Genomic DNA, 22247 nt, shown 5'->3' with positions numbered 1-22247 from the left:
GCCACTGCCCTCTACCTTCTTTCAGGGTCCGGGCTTGGCCCTGGGCGGTGGCCTTGGGCTCAGCTGCACCCAGCATCCCTGCGACCTGATTGCAGAAGCAGACCCCCAGGTCGGCTCGCTCCTGCCATCGGAGCAGGCACGCACCCGGCTGGCGCCCAAGGCCCGGAAAGCCCCGGGTGGCTTTCCGGTCCTTGGGCTCGGCCACACCGCACCCCAGCCGGGTCCCTGCTCCGATCAGAGCACGCACCCGGCTGGCGCCCAAGGCCCGGAAAGCCCCGGGCGGCTTTCCGGTCCTTGGGCTCCCCCGAACCGCACCCCAGCCGGGTCACTGCTCCGATCGGCCCAAGGCCCGGAAAGCCCCGGCGGCTTTCCGGTCCTTGGGCTCGGCCGCACCGCACCCCAGCCGGGTCCCTGCTCCGATCGGCCCAAGGCCCGGAAAGCCCCGGGCGGCTTTCCGGTCCTTGGGCTCGGCCGCACCGCACCCCAGCCGGGTCCCTGCTCCGATCGGCCCAAGGCCCGGAAAGCCCCGGGCGGCTTTCCGGTCTTGGGCTCGGCCGCACCGCACCCGAGCCGGGTCCCTGCTCCGATCGGAGCACGCACCCGGCTGGCGCCCAAGGCCCGGAAAGCCCCGGGCGGCTTTCTGGTCCTTGGGCTCGGCCGCACCGCACCCCAGCCGGGTCCCTGCTCCGATCGGAGCACGCACCCGGCTGGCGCCCAAGGCCCGGAAAGCCCCGGGCGGCTTTCCGGTCCTTGGGCTCGGCCGCACCGCACCCCAGCCGGGTCCCTGCTCCGATCGGAGCACGCACCCGGCTGGCGCCCAAGGCCCGGAAAGCCCCGGGCGGCTTTCCGGTCCTTGGGCTCGGCCGCACCGCACCCCAGCCGGGTCCCTGCTCCGATCGGCCCAAGGCCCGGAAAACCCCGGGCGGCTTTCCGGTCCTTGGGCTCGGCCGCACCGCACCCCAGCCGGTCCCTGCGATAGGAGCAGGCGCCCGAAAAGCCACCGGCCCCAGCGTCCATGTAACGGTTTCCTGGTGGGCGTGGCTTGGTTGGTGGGCGTGGCTTGGGCGTAGCGAAGGTGCGGTCAATTTGCATATTTGTCTATTATAAGGTAAGATACTAGAGGCCCGGTGCATGAAATTCGTGCACGGAGGGAGGGGGGTGTCGCTCAGCCCAGCCTGCACCCTCTCCAATCTGGGACATCCATCCCACAATCCAGGACTGCTAGTTCCCAACTGATCACCTGCCTGCCAACCCAACTGCCCCTAATTGCCCCCCTGCCAGCCTAGTTGCCCCTCACTGCCCCTGCTGCTAGCCTAATCACCCCCAACTGCCCGCCCTGCTGGCCTGTTTGCCCCCAAGTGCACCCACCCCACTGGACTGGCCATCCCTAACTGAGCCCCCTGCCACCTGGTCACCTCTTACTGCCCCCCTGCCAGCCTAGTTGCCCCAACTGTCCCCCCACCAGCCCAATCGCCCCTCACTGCCTCTGCGTGCTGGCCTGATCACCCTAACTGACCCCTGCTGCCGGCCAGGTCGCCCCCAACTGCCCCCTACCTGCTGGAATTCTCGCTCCTAACTGCCCCCCTGCCGACCTGGTCACCCCTTACTGCCCCCCTGCCAGCCTAGTCACCCCTCACTGCCCCCGCTGCCAGCTTAATAATCCCCAACTATACCCCCTGCCAACCTGGTCACCCCCAACTGCACTCACCCCACTAGCCTAGTCGCCCCTAACTGTGCCCTCTGCCAGCCTGGTCACCTCTTATAGCCCCCCCCCTCCTCGCTGACCTGGTCACCCCCAACTGCCTGCCCTGCTGGCCTGGTTGCCCCCAACTGCCCCACCTGCCAGCCTGGTCATGCCTCAAAGCCCCCCCTCCCCTCCCCGCTGGCCTAGTTGCCCCATGCAGCCTGCTGTTCAGTCATTTGGTCATCCCTCACTAACCCCCCTGCCAGCCTGGTCATAGGCAGCCATCTTGTGAGGGCATGAGGGTTAATTTGCATATTAACTCTTTATTATATAGGATATACTAGAGGTCCAGTGCATGAAATTTGTGCACGGGGCAGGGGGGGTGGGGGCGGTCCTTCAGCCTGGCCTGCATCCTCTCCAATCTGGGACCCATTGGGAGATGTTCAGCTGCCATTCTCTCAAAATCCAGGACCTCTGGCTCCTAATCACTTACCTGCCTGCCTGATTGCCCCTAATCACCTCTGTCTCAGCCCCCCCACCATGACTTTGTCCAGAAGGATATCCAGAAACATCCAGTCTATCCAATCTAATTAGCATATTACCCTTTTATTAGTATAGACTAGAGGCCTGATGCACGAAATTCATGCAAGGGGTTTGGCCTGTACAACTGCGGCAACTTGCCTCGGCCCTCACAGCCCCTGCTTCATCCAGAAGGTTGTCCAGAAGGTCGTCCGGAAGGAAGTCTAGAAGGTCATTCAGCTGTCTGATCTAATGAGCATATTATTCTTTTATTATTATAGATAGAATAAACTTGCTTAATTAGACCTGCTTTCTGATTTCACTAAACTTTTTCCAGCCCAATGAAGCACCTCAACTTCTCTTTCAGGTAATTGTCAGCAACACAGCTGTAAATATCAACATGAAGCAGATTATTGTAGATCATGCAAGGAGAACAAAGAGTAAAATATTTAACTGCAGCAGTGTTTGACTATATTCTGTGCAGTCAGGAAAACTGAAGTCATTTTCAAGGTCCACCATTTCTTACTTCTTTTCAGTTGGGTCAAGTTTCTAAGCTTTCTAAATCTCCGTTTTCTGGCTAATGAAGAGAAAATAAGATTCCACTGAGTCTCCTATCTACCTACTCCAGAACTTCTGTGAGGATCAAATGAGATGAGGCACAGGAAAATGCTTCACAGACATTTGGTTAAAGTGTGAAATGTTTGCAGCTGGCTATAAAGCAAGTCATGTTCCTGGGCAGAAGAAACTCCAAGAAGGCTAGTTGCGAGGAAGAGGAAGCCAGCAGTTGCTATGTGACATCATTACCCAGCGCCCACAGCCACCATTTCCAGGCTTGGCTGGACTATGTGCAGAATATAATCAAACGCGGCTTCAGATAAATATTTAACCCTTTTTCTCCCTGCATGATCTACAATAATAATCTGCTTCATGTTGATAATTACAGCTGTGTAGCTGACAATTACCTAAAAGAGAAGGTGGGTACTTCACTGGGCTGCAAAAGTTTAGCTAAATCTATATATATAAAAGGTTAAGTTGACTTGCACATGCATGATACATTAAAAGTTTTCGCAGGCACCAATAGCACATGTGTTTTGATCTGTCATTGTCAATCATGAATTTGGTTGACACTTCTATTATAGAGAAAGGGCAAATAGCCATATTAAAATATTTCTTGTAATTAATTTCCTTTCAATGTGCATGAATCCATGCACTGGCCAACTAGTTTTAGTATAATTTAGAGAAAAAGCTAGTGGAAACTTAAATTAGATAAAGGTGATTCAACAAACTTAAAATGGGTATACTCAGGCAAGAGAAGAGAATTAATAAAACACAAAATAATAAATAATAAAATAACAGAGGTTTTGCTTAAATTTGTATTTTCAGATAATAAAACTACTGTGAAAGGGTTAAGACTGAGAAATTACTGAGATAAAAATTCCTAGGAATGGTAAGCAAAAGTGGGAAGGGAAAATGAAAAGACTTCTCAGGATATTTAATTACCTCTATTAAAACTAAGACAGAAAATATTCAATCTCCAGTTTTCATACTCAATTACTTCGTACTCCAACTGAAAGGCCACAGGCAAATATTTTTATCCATGAGATATCTGATAAACCATACTGGGAAGGATTACCTGATCATGAAAGTAAGCCAACCATGAGAGAAAACAAAGTAAAGATCTCAGTAACAGAGAAGCCACGTTAGAGAACAGACGTGAACATTAGTTTACACAACAAAATAAGCTTTAAAATCTGTAGGAATTATGTTGACAAGAAAATATAAAACCTAAAATTTGAAAGAAACATAGCTAACAAAATCAGGACTTGAAATGTGATAGAAAAAAATAAAAGTATGAGAATGTCCTCTTCTTTTATAGTAGGAAGAAATTTAGAATACTGTCTAAATATGAAACTCATACTCTAAAACAGGAAAATGAACTGGATCTCACCATGTTTTCATGTAATCCTTATTTAATTTTAATGGGATATTATAGGAATTAACATTTATCACTCTGAAGAGTTATGTAATGATGCCAAAAATTTACATCTAGGTTCTAGAGACAGACTGAGTTGAAATCCTAGCTCTTTAACTTGTGGTTTTATGGCTAAGTTATTTAATTACACTTATGTTTCTTCATTTATAGAATAAAAAATATATATACCTATCTAGTGATAAAGTATTTTGATAAATGCCAGTACATTGAGAGGACTCAATATGTTTTCTATCACTTTGATTATCACCCTTCTTGTGGTTGTACTAGAGGCCTAGTGCATGGATTTGTGCACTGGTGGGGTCCCTCTGCCTGGCCTGCAGGTATCAGGCCAAAACCAGCTCTCCGACACCCCCCAAGAGTCCCCAGATTGTGAGAGGGGCAGGCCAGGCCAAGAGATCCCACCGGTGCACTATTTGGGCCCAGGAGGGACCACAGGAGGGCTCCAGGGCATATCCGGCCCGTCTCACCCAGTCCCGATCGGCCAGACACCAGCAGCAAGCTAACCTACTAGTCAGTGTCAGTGTGCATCATAGTGTGAACGGTCAGACACTTAGCATATTAGGCTTTTATTATATAGGATTATATTACAACTGATTCGTTGCTTATTATTCTATTAAGAATAATGTGAATCCAGAGCCAATGCTACATGATTTAGTTGTTTTAACACTATTCTTTTTATATACATGTATTCAATTCCTGCATAGCAAATTACCTCAACACTTAGTGGCTTAACATACAAAAAATAATAATTTGCTCATGATTCTGTGGGTTAGCAATTTGAGCTAGGCTTAGAGGACCCGTTGTTTTGCTGGTCTTGACTTGGGTCACTTCTGCACTGCAGTCATTTGTCAGCTGGGGTGGGGGAGGGTAGTCTAAGATGGTCTCACTCACATTCTGTCAGGGGGCAGGCTTTCAGTCAGAGAGCACTTTGGTTCTCCCACATGGTGTCTCTCCAAAATGCTAGCTCCACCTTGTTCACATTGTAAGCTCAGAGTCCCACCTCTAACCAAAAAAAGTGAGCCCAACATGCAAGTGCTAGCAAAGCCTCTGTGTCACATTTGCTAATTTCTCACTGGCCAAAGCAAGTCACACAGCTAAGGCCGCATTGATTCAAGAGTGGATAGACTCTTCTTCTTGATGGAAGAAGCAACAAAGTCAAGTTGTAAAGAGCATGAGTAGAGGAAGAGAATATTTTTGGCCACATCTTTGAAAACAATCTTGTATATCTGTTAGATTTCTCCTTCCTGGAGTATGACTCTCAAGGAAAGAAACAATAAAAGTTGACATCTCAATCAATTCCAACGGTACTATGCCCAGGCAGTAACTACAGCAGTCATGGGTCCTGGGTCATAATTTTCAAAACTGTTTTCATCCTCGCCCTTTTCCGTCTCATTGTAAAGCACCTGATGTTCCTTTGTTTCTTTGAGCCCCTGGGACCTTGTCTTAGTTGTATCTGGTCAATATATATGCTTTTTGGCTCTTAGCCAGCATCAGTTCCTACAGCTTGCTAGCAAAGAGCCCTAAATAATATACCTATTAAAAATGTAAAACAATTGGTGTCTTTCCATTCATCAATTGCATGTAAAAACTTACACAAAATATGTTGGAAATATAAAATTATTTAAATCGGTGCTTATATTTACACTAGAGGCCTGGTGCACAAAATTCATGCACGGGGGTGCAGGTGGGGGGTGTCCCTCAGCCCTGTCTTGGCCTGCAAAGACGCCAGCATCCCTCACCCTGGCCTCTAGCCAGAGGTTCCTCCCCTCCTTCTGCACAGCCTCTGGGAAGATGCTTGTCCTGGGGCCCCCCTCAGGGCCCTGGCCCACAACACCCTGCAGTTCGGGTACTCGGGGGCTTGGGATTTCAGGTCTGGCTTCCTCACCTGGCATGGTGAGCATCAGCTGCCATGGGAGCCTTGCCTTAGGAGTCACCCCCTTGGACCATACTACTTGCGAGTGTGTGTGGGGGGGTGGCCTCGGTGGCAGTGATTTGATGTCTGTAGCATGCCCACTGACATCCACCACCGCGGCGCCACACTGGTCCCATCTGGACTGCTGGCAGGGGGCTTCCAGTCTGCGACTGGGGCTGATGGGCTGTGACTGGGGGCTGCAGGTGGAAGACCCCGGCACCCATAGGGCTGTCAGCATCAGGAACTGGAAAGATCCATTTTTCTGGTTCCTCCCCTGCCACGCGGATGCTGAGCTCCAGGCCCCACAGGCCCGTTCACTCCCGCCGCACGGCCGGCCAGGGTGAGGACGTGGGCTCGCTGCCCCAGAGGCCTCTTCTGTGCCGCAGCACAGCCATGGCGCAGACGCTGAGCTCGTGCCACCGCTGGCGACACGAGCCCAGTGTTCCGCCGGCCCCATTCGGTCCCCACTCAGCAGTGTGGTGGCCGATCGCATTGGCGGGAGGCTCAGGGGGCGGGAACTCGCGAGTCTCCACCCCCCCGCGCCTCCCGCCAGCCCAATCGTGGATGTAGCGGAGTGATGGTTAATTTGCATATTACCCTTTTATTATGTAGGATTTTTCTCATTCTCCCATTTTTATATTGCTTTAATTTTCTTCACATGTAATTTTTCAGTAAAAATCTATTTCAAAGCACTTAAAACTAGATTAATAACTTTATAAAATTAACATAATAAATTTCTAACTCAGTGGATATCAACACTAACCACTTTTAGTGTGTGTGTGTTTACGTTTTAAGATTGTTTATTTGACTTTGCACATAAAATTTGAAATTAGATTGTAAATTTCTACCCCAAAAAACTGCGCTGAAATTTTGGATGAAATTACATAGATTACATTTGGGAAGACTGACATGTTTAAAATTTGAGTTTTGCCATCAATGAACTTGGTATATTATTTTCACTTACTTATAGTTTCTTTACTTTCTCTCTAAAAAAGGTGTGTTTTTTTTTTCTACACACTTTCTATCCTGCAATAATGTTAAATTAAGTTGTTAATTTTTTCATGATCCCTTAGGATTTTTTGTTTTTAGATATTTTTATTGATTTCAGAGAGGAAGAAAGAGGGAGAGAGAGATAGAAACATCAATGATGAGAGAGAATCACTGATTGGATCCCCATTGGGGATCGAGCCCACAACCCGGGCATGTGCCCTTGACTGGAATCGAACCCGGGACCCCTCAGTCTGCAGGCTGATGTGCTATCCACTGAGCCAAACCAGGTAGGGCAATGATCCCTTAGGATTTTTTTACATTTTTATTTTTTAACTAGGGACCCGTTGCAGGAACATTTCCTGCAAGACTTCTGGCGGGCTTCCCTCCCACCCCCCCACCTCTCCCGCTGCGGCAGGCGGGGCGGGCCGAACGGGCGGGGCACCTCCCACCCTTCCCGCCCACCCAACCCAGCCCGCCTCACCCCACACTCCCGACCCTCTGCGCCCACTGACGCAGCTGCCTCTGTGGCCGTGCACTGCCGCCACCTCTGATCACCCCGACCCGCCTCCCACGCTGCTGCCGCCTCCTTGGCCCCGCGCCCCACCCGCCCCGCCCACCCCACCACGCCCTGCCCGCAGCCACCACCGCCTCCAAGGCCACCGCGGCCTCGCACACCGCCCGCCACGCCCCGCCTGTTGCCTCCACCTCGCGCCCCGCCCACCACCACCACCGCCACTGCTGTGGCCGCATTGCCGCCGCTCACACTGCCCGCCACCGCCTCAGAGGCCACCATGGCCGCGTGCTCCACAGCTGCGCCGCCGCCCACCTGCGCAGCTGCCATGCTTTCTGTTTTCTTCACTCCTCCCTCCCTCAGCATATGCAAATTAACCGCCATCTTGTTCACTCTGATTGGCTGTGGGCATAGCAAAGGTACGGTCAATTTGCATATTACTGTTTTATTAGATAGGATATGTTTTTATTGACTTTTAAATTGATTTTTATTGATTTCAGAAAGGAAGGGAGAGGGAGTGAGATAGAAACATCAATGATGAAAGAGAATCATTGATAGGCTGCCTCCTACACGCCCTCTACTAGGGGTCAAGATGGCACCCAGGCATGTGCACTGACTGGGAATTGAACTGGTGACCTCTTTGTTCCTGAGTCAATGCTCAACCACAGAGCCACACCAGCTGGACTCCCTTAGGATCTTTAAATGCATACCATCAGTAAATAAATATAGCTTACCTTTTTCTAATTGTTTACTAATTTTTCTTGACTTATTGTAGTGTATGGACATCCACTAAAATTTGAATGGAAGTGTTAAGAGCAGACATCTTCCTCTATGCCTCAGTGTTAGTGAAAAAGTACTCAATATTTTACTATTAAGTACAATGTTAGGTATAGATTTTTTCACAAATACATTTTATGAATTTAGAAAAGTTACTTTTTATTCCTAGTTCAGTGAATTTGGTTTGTTTGTTGTTGTTGCTTGAATCATGAATAACTGTTAAATTTTGACACAGTTTTTGCCTTTGGTAAGATAATCATATAACTTCTTAATCTGGTTATATAGAGTATTAAAGTGATTTTGGTATCTTAAACCAATCTTTCATTATGGGATAAGCCCCACTTGGTAAAAATGTATTTATTACATTTTTTAAAAAGCACTGAAATAAATTTGCTAATATTTTGGTAAAGGTTTTTTCAACTATATACATTGGAACATGGATATGTAATTATTTATTTACTTATTCATTTATTTTTGTGCTTTGCTTCTCTGATTTTGGTAGACTGAGTTTTTAAGCAGTTTCTACTCTATTTTGTGCAAATATTTGTAGGATTAGTTGTATCTTGAATGTTTAGCAGCATTCCCCTATAGAAGCATCGGGGTCTGGAGTTTTCTTTTAGGAAATATTTTAAATTAAAAAATCAATTTTTCATTAATGTACAGCTACTTAAGTTTTCTTTTTCTCATTGTGTTAGAGTAAGTTGTATTTTTCAAGGAATTTGTCCATTTCATCTAAGTTGTCAAATTTATTGGCTTAAAGTGATTCATAGTATTTCACAGGTTTTTTTTAATATCTGTAGGATTTACAGACATATTTCATTTTTATTCCTGATATTGATAATAGGTGTTTTCTCTGCTTTTGTTTTGATTGGTCTTATAAATATTTTCACTATATAATTAATATAAAATATTGTGCAACTTATTCCAACTTTCAAGGCTTTTTAGCTCCTAAACTATTGTTATAAATTCTTTTGAAGTTATATTAAATTTAATTAATGTTTCCACTGAATATATGCAAAGACCTAATAGAGCAGGCAGGCACTTGCATCTTAGAGATGAGAGATGACTCAAATAGACAGGCCTGCACTGGCTAATTATTGGCATTTGCCACAAACTTATCGTTCTATAATAAAGAATTAGAAAAACAGTAAATTATTCATGTCTTGGATAAATTCAAATTCTATTGAACAAAAATTTCTTTAAATATGAACCAATTCTGAACCCTGAATCTGAAATTCATTGTGGATTAAAATAAAACATATTTTTCTAATGCTAAAGTATAGGGTAAAAAGTGAAGACTATCTGAATAAAAACAAAATGTTGAACCATATTACAACACCCAAGAAACATGGCCTGTGTTGAAAAGTTAATAGTTATAGAGTAACTGCAAAAGAAAAAAGAGATTTGATTAAATACTAAAATAATCATCTTGACAAGTATTATAAAATATTTTCAACAGTGTACAGTGAAACCTACACATTTCCTTTACAAATTATATCCTCATTTATGTAAAATGTTTGCATTAAGCAGAAAGACAATAAAAATCACAGACGCAATCAAAAAGAGGGAAAGAGCCTAGCCAGTGTGGTTTAGTGGTTGAGCTCTGACCTATGAACCTGGAGGTCATGGTTCAATTCTCAGTCAAGACATATGCCTGGGTTGCGGGTTCAATCACCAGTGTGGGGTGTACAGGAAACATCATATCAATGATTCTCTCTCACCATTGCTGTTCCTATCTCTCCCTTCCTTTCTGAAATCAATAAAAATATATTTTAAAAAGAGGAAAAAAATATTTTTTAATAAATGACAATACAAAGTCACAACTTACACTTTGTAACATAGGTTTTGTCCAAATATGGACTATAGTACACCTATCAGTATGGCTAACATTTTTTAAAAAATAATAATACCAAATGTTAGTAAGGAAAAAAATGTTAGTAAGGATGCAAAGAAACTAGATCAATCATGTATTTCTAACAAAAACATTCGACATTATTAGCCATTAGGGAAATGCTAATTAAAACTACAGTGAGATGTTACTACACACCTATCAGAATGACTAAAATATGGTGACAACAAAATTCTAGCAAAGATACAGATATGGATCATTCATGCATTAGTGATGAGAATGTAGAATGGTGCAGCTCTCAAGAAAACTAAACATGTCATACCATATCTAACCCAACAATTGCACTCCTGGGCATTTATCTTGGAGACATGAAAACGTGTGTTCCATAAAACATGAAAAAAGCAGCTTTATTGTAATAACTCTAAGCTGGAAACAAGCCAGATGTCATCCAATGGGTGAATACTTAACGAACTGGTAAATCCATACCATGGAGTACTACTTAGAAATACAAACAAATGAACTACTACTGATACACACAACTAGGATAAATCTATAGGTAATTATGCTGAGTGAAAAAAGCCAATTCCATAAGGTTGCATATTGTATGATTCCATTTTTATATCATTCTTTAAAAGACAAAATAATAAATACAAAGAATTAATGAGTCAAGGGGATGGAGCAGGGGTAAAATGATTGTGCTTATAAAGAGGCAACAGAGGAATCCTTATAGTGATCGAAGAGGTCTGTACCTTGACTCTGTCAATGTCAACATTCTAATGGTGATGTTGTAGAATAGCTTTGCAAAAAGTTACATTTGCACTTTGGGTGGTGGGCACACGGTGCGATATCCAGACCTTGTAACATAGAAACCCACACCTGAAACCTATATGACTTGTTGACCAATGTTACCCCAATAAATTTAATTCTTTAAAAAAGATGTTACATTTGCAGGAAAGTGACTGAAGGGCACACAAGATCCCATCTGCTGCTCTAATGTAATTTTATTACTAAAAATGTTGAAAGAGAAAACTTTCCTGTAATTTCAGAAACTATAAAAATCACGCAGTTAAGTGGGAAAAAAGGAGACATATGTAAAACTTTAGACAATGAGTTTTTAAAAATCATGGAGTTAAAATACCTTTCTACCTTAATCATCTCATTTGACAGCATATGATACCTGGATACTATTCTCCCAAGGGTATTTGCTATTGGTTTCACATTAGAATAATTACAATGTGTATTTTGAATACATAATATGGTATTAAAGGGTATAGAGTGAAAAATATATCTTCTCACCCTTTCCCCCCAGCATATCCAGTCCCACCCATATGTCCCCTTAAGGCACCAAAGTTCTCTACAGGTATTTGTATATTGAAGAGAACAGGTATATTCAAGTTAATGTGCTTTTTCCACACCTACCCAACCTATTTCATTTTTTATACAACTGTTACTAATGCCAGTATTCACAATTCTGCATCTTGATTTTTCACTCAAAAAAGTCTTCAAAAACTTTTGCTCTCAATAGCATGTTTTTCTTTTTTTTTTAAGAGGGTATAATGACAGTTCATGGTATAAGTATGTCATATATTTTGTTCAATTCTGATCATTTGCTACAATGTTCATGCAACTAACTTTGTATTACCTGGCATGTGCATATCTGTAGAATAAATTTCTAGAAATGGAATTGCTTGATCAAGGGGTATGTGCTTTTATATGTTGGTAAATATTGCCCTTTATAACAGCTGCCTCAATTTGCACTACCACAAGCAATGTAAAGTGCCTGTTTCCCTCTGCCCTCGTCAGTACAGTGAATAATCTTTTTTACCTTACCAATCTGATAGGTGAAAAGCTCCCAGGGTGGGCACCTTAGTAATCACGAAGAAATAAAGTGACCTTTAAGACTGAAAACAGCTCTATCTTATATCAAGTGATATTGTGTACTTAAAAGCACCCTGCATCCCAGTATATAGAGTTTGTTTTTCACCAAGAAATATGAGAGAATCACTATTGATCAAAGTTAATATTTAAGCAGATAAATTTTTAATTAAAAATATTCACTAAATATGTCTGGAAGAATAAATAGGACTTGTTTTATGTTATAAGGAAAATTGCAAATAAATCTAAGATTCATGCCATATAACCTTAAATGTTTTCATGTATCAGATGATGCCTATGATTTTTGTTAATAAAGCCATCTGCTCAAAAACTATTTTAAAATCTACCGTGAATAAGAATATGTTATTATATCTAATCATGTATATGCATGTAGTAATAGAAGTTGAGAAGTTTTCAGAGCTTTTGATAATCACCAAGGTTTCTTTCAAGTCTATCATTCTAAGTCAATGATTTTTTAAATACTTGGAGAACAACCCCAGAGATCTAAAGAATGCAAATGCTTGCCTATTTATAACAAGTTTTGTTTTTTGATAGAACTATATTTTCTATCATACACACAGTAAAATTTGAACTGTGATCACTGAATAAATCATTATAAATATAGATTTTAGGTTTTAGTAATTATTCCAAGTTGTTTTAAGTATTCAATTATTGAAAAGTCAGGCATCTCATCTGATTATTGGTCTCTCGAATAGCTATTATCCAATTTAAAAATTCTTTACTATTTGCTGTGGTTTGAATGTTTGTCTTCCCCCATTAAATTCAAATGTTGAAATCCTAACCCCATGTGATAAGAAGTTGAACCTTTAGGAAGTAATAAAAAAATAAAAATAAAATAAATAAAAACAGAGCCAACTTAGACCCTTCCCCTATGTGAAGGCACCATCTATAATCCAGGAATCTGGTTCTCACCACACACCTAGGATGTGCTGGTGCCTTGATCTTGGACTTCCCAGCCTCCAGAACTGTGAGAAGTTAAATTTCTATTGTTTTCAAACCACCCAGTTCATGGTATTTTGTTATGGCAGCCTGAAGGCACTAAGATAGCATTTCTTATTTATTAAGTGGATAATAGAGCACTTATTTCCTAGAAACATGTATGAAAACTTTTCATAATGTCATTAAAATACTATATTTTGAGCTACACATATTGGAAGAATAAAGTCATTCTTGAATCAGGTATACAACTGCAATCAGAAAAAGAAGTGTCAACAAACAGATTGTCTTCCTTTCAAAACAGTTATTTTCTTGTCTTTCTGGAGAAAACAGAATATACTGAATGCTTCATTTGGAGAAAAATCATCAACGAATTCAATTTAAAATTTGGTGGGATAATATATTGCAACAAAGATACATGTGGGTAAAAATGGCACTCACGCTCACAAAAATGAAATCGACAACTCCGATGGTCGAGTACTCTGAACTTACTGAGAGCAATGCACGTACTCTTCGGGGAAAATCCAGGCATCAGGTACTAGTTAAGAACCTATTACAAGCCGAGCCCAGTGCTGGGCTCCGAAGACAAGTCTGTGTCAGCCTCGTCCTGGTTCCCGCAGCCTGGGGCCGGGCGGGGTCAGCATCTGGGCGGGGCTGCTTGGTCAGAGGAGGACATTTCCTGAGCACCCAGGCGTGCAAGGCTCTGCAACAGCTTTCAAAACTGGGTGATGAGGAACCCAAACCAAGTACATAAAGCAAAGCCTTCAGCCCTCTGGCTTTCTGCACAGGGAACCACACAAATGGTGCAGACGAACGACGGGGTCTACCTTTAAGACCTCCAAGGAAAACGGCCTGCCGGGGAGAAACGGTCGCAGTCATTTGCATAAGCACCCAAACACTGTGACGTCACCGCGCCCGAGGGCGGGCCGCCGGGTCTCACTGCAGCCCTTCCCGGTTAGGGGCGAGGAAAGAGAGGGAAACCGAGAGCGCGAACCTAGGGCTTCCGTTCATCGCCAACGCGCACGCGAACGCCGCTTCCCTGCTTAAAAGAAACTAATTCCGGCCCCCGAGGCCTCTGCGACCCAGAGGGAGACAACTGTCTCAGAGACCTCTCATTCATTCATTCATTCATTCATTCATATTTATAAGGCCGGTTGGAGTGCCTTCAAGAAAGGCTCTCCTAAGCTCAGAATTGTCCTCTGGCCAGGCCACTCGCAGACCAGCCCTGTGAATGAAACGCAGCAATGGTCTGGGTTTCCAGTCCCCCCCATCATCTCCTTGAAATCCCAGCAACACCACCCTCACGGCACACTCTCCAGTTCCAGGGTGCGCAGGAGCACAGGGGCTGGGCTGGGCTGGGCTGGGCTGGGCTGGGCTGGGCTGTCCGAGGTAGCCACGGGCCTCCGGCTCCGGGACAGGCTCACAGTAGGAACACAGATCGCAGCATGCCTCGGGCAAAAGGCAGTTGGGCTCCGGGGAAAACGCACAGCCTTCGGCGGTCGCCTCGTGTAGTAGCAAAAGCGACCGGGGCCCACGAGGAAGGAGGCTGCTCCTCGCCCCGCCTCGCCGCTCACACACGCGGCGACCGGTTTCCAACTCACCTAGAGCCTCGGACGCGCCTTTCTGCGCCGCGATCCTCCCAACTTTCCTCCTGGACTTGCCCCAGGGGAACCCCACCCTCAGCCAATCCAGATTTGACCTGGAAATGAGCGGTCTCTCGGGGAGGCCGTGGGCAATTTCCACGACAAGAAGGAAAGAGGGAGGGCGGCACGTTTTCGACCCATGTGCTTCCCCCCACGCTCCGCTTCTCGCCTCCTCTCCGGGGGTGCTCGGACGGGGCGCAGGGCGCAGCGCCTGGATGGTCTCCTGCACAGCCCAGCGTTTTGGAGTCTCCCTCCCTGCCCTCACCTCAGGACACACAGCCTTCCCGGGTCCTGCATCGATTCCGCTCCCGCCCGTGTCCCCGGGCTCCCAGGGTGGCTGACGGCGAGCCCCCCCTCCCCTCCCCCCACCTCCCCAGCAAAGCGAGCCCTCGGCTGTAGGAGCGTGCGTTACCGTTAGCGGGTCCAACCGGCTCCTTTTGCCGCTTCCACGTCCGACAGGAGCAGCGGTGCCAACGGGTCGGGGCCAGGTGCCTGCGATGGAGGGGGAGGGGGGGGAAGGAGCGGTCTGGCTGCCTGCCAAGGGCGGGTCCGGGGGCGGGCGGAGGGGTCGCTGCCCAGAGGGCTGGCACCGAGGGACTCGCCAGGGCCTGCGAGGGGCTGGGAAGGAGCACGAGATGCAGCGCGCGCGTGGCGAGTGTGTGTGTGTGTGTGTGTGTGTGTGTGTGTGTGTGTGTGTGTGTGTGTGTGTGACGGAGGCACCCACGAGCCGGACCCGCCCGTGCGGGGAGAGGGGAGGCGGAGGGAGGCGGGAGGCGGGAGGCGGGGGGCCAGAGCCCCGGGCCGGGCGCCGCCCCTCCCCGCCCCACCGCCCCTTGACGCAGAGGCCGCTGCAGCTGCCGGGCCGTCCTCCCAGCGCTCAGGCTGGACCCGGCGGGGCTGGGTGGACCTGGGAGCCCGCCCCAAAGCTAAACAAAGCAAATCCCCGGGCCACCCGGTCCTCCCCAACCCGCTCGGAAAGGGTAGACACCAGTTGCCCGCCCCCGCACCCCCACCTTTGTCTCAGCGAGGGTAACAATAGAAATGGTCTTACCTCTCACCGTCTGAATATTCTCTGAGAGTCAGCAATGGGACTAGAAGAAGTGGGTGACTCACGGAACCTTTTATTTATTTATTTTCCCTTGCTTTCTCTCCAAAAAGAAAAGCACTCTGGGCACCCTCCCGCTAGCCGTGTCCTGATAGCGCTCAGGGCTTCTGGCCACGTTAGGAAAGGCTGTTTCTGGCGCTGATCCGCACCCTATCTGGCCCCTTAGCTTCCAACTCTTCTCCAAGGGGTCTCATCACAAGGTGAAGGCTGACTTACCTCTTCTGGCAATCAAGACGACATAATCATAATTAAGCCATGTGGAGAATTCCTAAAATATACATCACTGAGCACAGAGCTTAGCCTCCTTTTGAAAATGGCTGAATCTTCCCCTAAACATGGCTTATGCTCCAGAGATTAAATATCATGTCCTTGAAATTTTCAAAATTTGAAATAAATGCAAAATGAACCTTAAACATATAGCAGAAAGTTTCTGTGACTTGGTAAAGGATATTTTTCGCTTCCAGATGGTTAATAAAAATACCTCTGTGCGCTTCTAGGCCTTCCAACAATCCCACAGATTTTAACAGTCCATATCCAGTTATGAATGAATTAAATAATAAACCCATTTCAGACAGGTTTTTCATGCATTGAAAAAAATCTCCTAGAAAGAAATCATAAGACCTAAATTTCAAGTCAGAACATTGCTACTAATCCTTAGCTTTTAAGGCAGCCAAAAAAGCTTTTTCTCAGTCTCTGTAAAATAGGTTATTTTTAATTAAATTTGATTTTATCCCCTGGATGCCCCTGCCTTGCCATGTGTAAAAAATACTCTGATTGCTACCCCACAGGAATAAAATAACAGTTTCAATAAACCTCTTACAGAATATCATGCATAATTTGCTTTTTACTTCACATATTGGTGGCAGGCAAATTTTGTGTTCATACATATAATCTATATAATAAAAGCCTAAGCAACAATTAAGGTGGAACCACCAGAACAACCAGTCCCTATGACATGCACTGACCACCAGGGGGCAGACGCTCAATGCAAGAGCTGCCCCCTGGTGGTCAGTGCACTCCCACAGGGGGAGCCTTGCTCAGCCATTAGCCGGGTTCATGGCTGGCAAGTGCAGTGGCAGTGGTGGGAACCTCTCCTGCCTCCATGGCAGCACTAAGGCCAGGAGCCAAGTGGTAAGGAGCAGCAAGCAGGTGGCCGGTAAGAAGGAAGGGGTTGCAGACTGCGAGAGGGATGTTGGCTTAGGCCCAATCCCCAAGGGGAGCGGGCCTAAGCCAGCAGGCGGACATCCCGAAAGGGGTCCCTGACTGCAAGATGGCTCAGGCTGGGGTGAGGGTGACCTCCCCCCCAGTGCACAGATTTCGTGCACCTGGCCTCTAGTTTGTATATATTGAAATTGAGATATAGTGAAATAATACCAATAACAACTGAGAATTAAGAAAATAAGTAGAATTAGGATTTTCTGTGGAAAACAAAGGGTTTTTTTTGCATGCTTATAGGAATGGTTTACAGTAGTAACAAGAAGGCTTACTAGTACTTGCCTACAAGTATTCCCCCCTCACTCTTTTACATTGATGTTTGACACTTATCTCAAATGCATGTACAAAGCACCAAGTCACAAAGTATTTGGGGAGCGGTATTCTCAAACATGACCAATACTAATTTATGTCCTGATACCAATGAGGGAGGTTAAGGGAAAATAGCTATTAAGTTTCGCAATAAGTACCTAGGGCTTTAAAATGGTTTATTTAATCTCTTCAGTAATCAGTGAGGTGGTTTCCCTAATTTAGACATTATACAGAGGTGATACTCAGGCAAAAAATGCAAAGCATCACACAGCTAGTTCAATGATAGAATGGAGATTTAAACCCAGATCCACAGGCTTCAGACTTCATTTTTTCGTGCTCTCTTGTGAAGGTACAGATTTTAACAAGAGGAAAATGGAGAATGAACACAAGGGCTAGATCCCTTTGAAAACAAGAAGTGGGAGGGGGCGGGGGGGTGGCGGGGGGAATCCCAAGAGGTAAGTCTGACAACCTGTCACAAAGATACAAAATATCCATTTGCAAACTTTAATAATAAAGACCCTTAACATTTTTAATGTTCAATTACTATATTTTAGCTAATGAGTATTGAGTGTTTTCTCATCACAAGGTGGGAAAATGACCACATTGTGTTGGTGTGGGAGCGGGAGGAGGCAGCACACACAGGGGAAGAGCAGAACTTGCAAGATTTCAACCTGCAAGGAAAAGAAGACTGGTCTTTTTGGCCACTCTGTATTTGCAATGTGTGGAATAATTTGTATGCTTCATTTTTCTTAATCCTTACACCAACCCTATGATGTAGGTACAGTTATTAGCCACACATTGCAAAATGAAACACTGAGACTTTGGTTGTCTGAGTTCACACAGTCAGAGGCATCTGTTACATACTGTAAAAAAAAATAATAATAAAATAAAATCTGCCCCTCTCTAAATCACTTTCTGAATTTGGTACCCACTTTTAAGCACCAAATTTTTCAAAATGACAATATTATGAAAAAAACTCCCAAAGATGTAACACCAGAGTTCAGAAAAAGAGATTTACAAAAAAAAAAAAATGTTTTTTTCTTTTCTTTTCAGGGTTTCCTTTTCTCCACATCCTCACAGCACTTGTCATTTGTTAATTTGTTGATGGTAGCCATTCTGACAGGTGTAAAGTGATACCTCATTGTGGTTTTAATTTGCATCTCTCTGATGATCAGTGACTTTGAGCATTTTTTCATGTTTTCTGGCCATCTGTATGTCCACTTTGGAGAAATGTCTATTTAGTTCCTTTGCCCATTTTTTAAATTGGATTGCTTGTCTTCCTTTTATTAAGTTGTATGAGTTCCTTATGTATTTTAGATATTAACTCCTGTCAAATGACAAATGCTGCTGAGAAACAAGGTCAACAGTAATTAATATAAATGCAAGAAGTCTGGTCAGAAGGCTGAATTGGGCTCTTTGATATTCACAGGGCAGATATCTGCATTTTATTACCTACTCAAAGGCCTAAAGCAAACTTCCCCAACCTGATAATCTTAATGTTTACTAAACAATCACCTTTGATATGTCTGTTTGCAATCCTAAAAGGCAATTGGGTATTCTAGTAAATAAAAGCAAATGGGAATAGAGATTCAGTGGAAATTGGTCTCTTGTACCAGGCTCACAATTGGCTTCCCTCATAATTTCCAAATTTATATTTCTTGTTTTGTGTTTTAATTTGCACCTCAGCCCTTTCTCCAAGTCTTTGAACCCAAGGCCATGCTGGCCATGGCTTCACAAAATGCTGGAGAAGATGTAGAGAAAAGAGAACCCTAGTATACTGCTGGTGAGAATGCAGACTGGTGCAGCTACTTTGGAAAACAGTATGGAGTTTTCTCAAAAGATTAAATATGGAACTGCCATTTGACCCAGTGATCCCACTTCTAGTAATATATCCAAAGAAACCAGAAACACCAAGCAGAAAGAATGTATGCACCCCTATGTTCATAGCAGCACAATTTATAATAGCTAAGATTTGGAAACAGCCTAAATGCCCATCAGCAGATGAGTGGATTAAAAAGCTTTGTTACATCTACACCATAGAATACTATGCAGCAGTAAAAAAGAAGGCTAAGCAAAATAAGCTACTTAGGGAAAGAGAAGTATCACATCATCTCACTCATATGTTGAATCTAATGAACAAAATAAACTGATGAACAAAATAGTTCCAGAGCCATAGAAGCATGGAACAAACTGGAATCTCAGAGGGAAGGAGGGGGTGGGTGGGAAGAGATCAATCAAAAAAACTTGTAATCATATATGCATAACCCATGGGCACAGACAATAGGGTGATAAAGGCTTGGGGTGGGGGGCAGGGGGGCACTGGAAGAGGTCAATGGGGGAAATAGGGGGACATATGTAATACTTTCAACAATAAAGAGTTTTTTAAATATACAAGCCAAATCCATGATCATTTTTAAAACCTCATCTTTGAATATTAAAGATTCATTTAATTGTTCAAATAGATGAGGATAAAAATGTTCCTATATCCTTTAACTGAGATTATTGGTGTATCACAATATACCCAATGGGTCTTTGAAATATTTATGATATTGAGTCATAGATAAATCTTGTTTTATATTTGAATTTTTAAATTCAAAAGTTTTCTCTGATTTCTTTAGAAATAACTAAATTCAAATTGGTACAACCAATTGTGGTTTTTACATAGACATGTATACAGTTCAGATAAAATATAAATATAACTATAAACTTTATTCCCAGTTTAGTGGTGGTTAAGTAGAATTTTTCTTTTTATCCTGAGGACACTACGATACTACAGGGCATAAAATTGGGAAAGTAGGACCATATACAAATAAATACAGATGCAGAACAGTAAGCCCATCAGTAATACATATTTTCCTTTATCTCAGAAAAATGAGCATTTCATGAAATAATAAAGTAACTTACACTCTGTAAATAACTGAATACATTTTATATTTTCTTACTTTGTAATATGAAAAAAAATTGGCTCAGGAAATTTAAATGAATAATTAGCTGCAGAACCAAAAGGGGTCATTTATCTTTCTAAAGAAATAATTGATGTAAATAAATTTAAAGTTTTTTGTCAACTTCATTATATTTCATTACTAAAGATATCAGCTATATTAATACTAGTTAAAGGGAAAGTAAAATGTACCCTTCATTATATCACACCTTTAAAAACTGTTGTTCTAGCAGAATTGCTTTTTCCTTTTTAGAAATATTTCTTAAAATCAGAGAGTTAATACAATGAAAGTAGGCCAAATAAAGAGATTTGATAAAGCATTTTACCATTTAAAACATAATTTACTTAAAAATTAGAAAAATTTAAATTTTGTAGTTAAAAATTGATTAGGAAGATCACTAATTTACATAAAAACTGGCTCATTATCATACCAGCTGCTATAAAATGTGTGAAACAAGTTTCATGTTGGCAAGCAGAACTGCAGGCTGTCTTATGTTAAAATATCTGCAAGTGTAAAATATGTTCTCTATGCAATTAGAGAAGCACAGACCCAAATTTCTGAGAATTTCTTTTGTGGATGATTTTCAGTCTCAGTGAAGATAGGAAGTTAAAAGGAAAGGTTACCTGACTTTGCTAATATCCTGCAACTAATGTTACCTACACTTAGATAAAAGTATTATCTATCTCTCTATATATAAAGAGCCAGGGTCCGTAATGTCCAAAATGACCAAAGGGATGGCCAAATGCTAGGCTGCGCACGCAGCAGGCTCGGGTGGGCGGGGACTGGCGAGAGGGCTGAACTGCTGATCTCTGAGAAAGAGAGAGGCGGGGCTGATCAGCAGCTGCCCCAGGCTGCTGGTGAGGCCTGGAGAGAGAGAGAGGCAAGCAGCTCAGCCTCTCTCTCTCTCCGAGAGGTCAGCAGTTCAGCCCGCTCCTCAGCAATCTGGGGCAGCTGCTGATCAGCCCCACCTCTCTGATCAGGGCCATTGATAGGCCCGGAGATGCTGACTGGCATAGAAACCAACCAATCAGAACCAAATCTGGGTAAACTGCAAGGAACCAATGGCTGCCTAGGAGGTGGAACTTTTGATGCTGACTGGCATAGAAACTGACCAATCAGAACCTAATTTGGGTGAACTGCGAAGGCAGAACCTAAATTGGGGGGTGAAGAGGGGTTTTAAGGGCAACAGCTGTTTGATTTAAGGTGTAAGAAAGCGGTTCAATTGTTTAATGACCGGTTTAGCAGTATAGTGCATATGGCTGGATATCAGTCCAGATAATCTCCTGCTAAAAAATGGCTCCCCACTGCCACCATTTTAAGCAATCCTATCCTTCAGCCTAACCTGTGGAGATTGGGCCGAATAGTAAAATATCTTTAAACAAAACTTATTATCTATACTAATAAAAGGGTAATATGCTAATTAGACTGGGTTGACTGGCCATCTTCCAGATGTCCAACTTCCTTCTGGACAAAGCCATGGTGGTAGGGGCCAAGGCAGAGGCAGTCAGGGGCAACCAGGCCAGCAGGAGAGGGCAATTGGGGGCAAGATCAGGTCAACAGGGGGTTAGGGGCAATCAGGCCAGCAGGGGAGGGCAGTTGGGGGCACGATCAGGCCAGCAGGGGAGGGTGATTGGTGGCGATATCAGGCCAGCAGGGAAGGGCAGTTGGGGGCAAGATCAGACTGGCAGGGGAGGGAAGCTGGGAGCGAGATCAGGTCAGCAGGGGAAGTCCATTGGCGGCGAGATCAGGTCGGCAGGGGAGGGCAGTTGGAGGCGACCAGGCCGGCGGGGGAGGGCCATTGGCAGCAAGATCAGGCCGGCAAGAGAGGGCAGTTAGGGGTGACCAGGTCGGCAGGGGAGAGCAGTTGGGGGCAATCAGGCAGGCAGGTAGGTGAGCGGTTAGGAGCCAGTGGTCCCAGATTGCGAGAGGGATGTCCGACTGCCAGTTTAGGCCCGATCCCAAGGAG

At 44.5% G+C, this 22247-nt stretch overlaps 1 protein-coding gene across 3 annotated transcripts in view; it reads right to left on the bottom strand.

Annotated features, from left to right (window-relative positions):
• Positions 1-15205, bottom strand: part of SLC6A15 (solute carrier family 6 member 15) — a 69166-nt gene extending 53961 nt beyond the window's left edge. The window contains exon 1 of one of the 3 annotated variants that reach the window (XM_028148590.2): positions 15123-15205. The gene's annotated coding sequence lies outside the window, so the exon portion shown is untranslated. Of the gene's footprint in view, positions 1-14975; positions 14993-15122 lie in introns of those variants that run through there. The other 2 variants (XM_028148594.2, XM_028148592.2) reach the window with 2 other exon arrangements.
• Between the last annotated feature and the right edge of the window lie 7042 nt (positions 15206-22247).

This window comes from Eptesicus fuscus, chromosome 7 (genome assembly GCF_027574615.1).
Source record: "Eptesicus fuscus isolate TK198812 chromosome 7, DD_ASM_mEF_20220401, whole genome shotgun sequence".
NCBI classification, from domain to species: Eukaryota; Metazoa; Chordata; class Mammalia; order Chiroptera; family Vespertilionidae; genus Eptesicus; species Eptesicus fuscus.
This window is presented reverse-complemented; position numbering and strand designations above follow the sequence as displayed.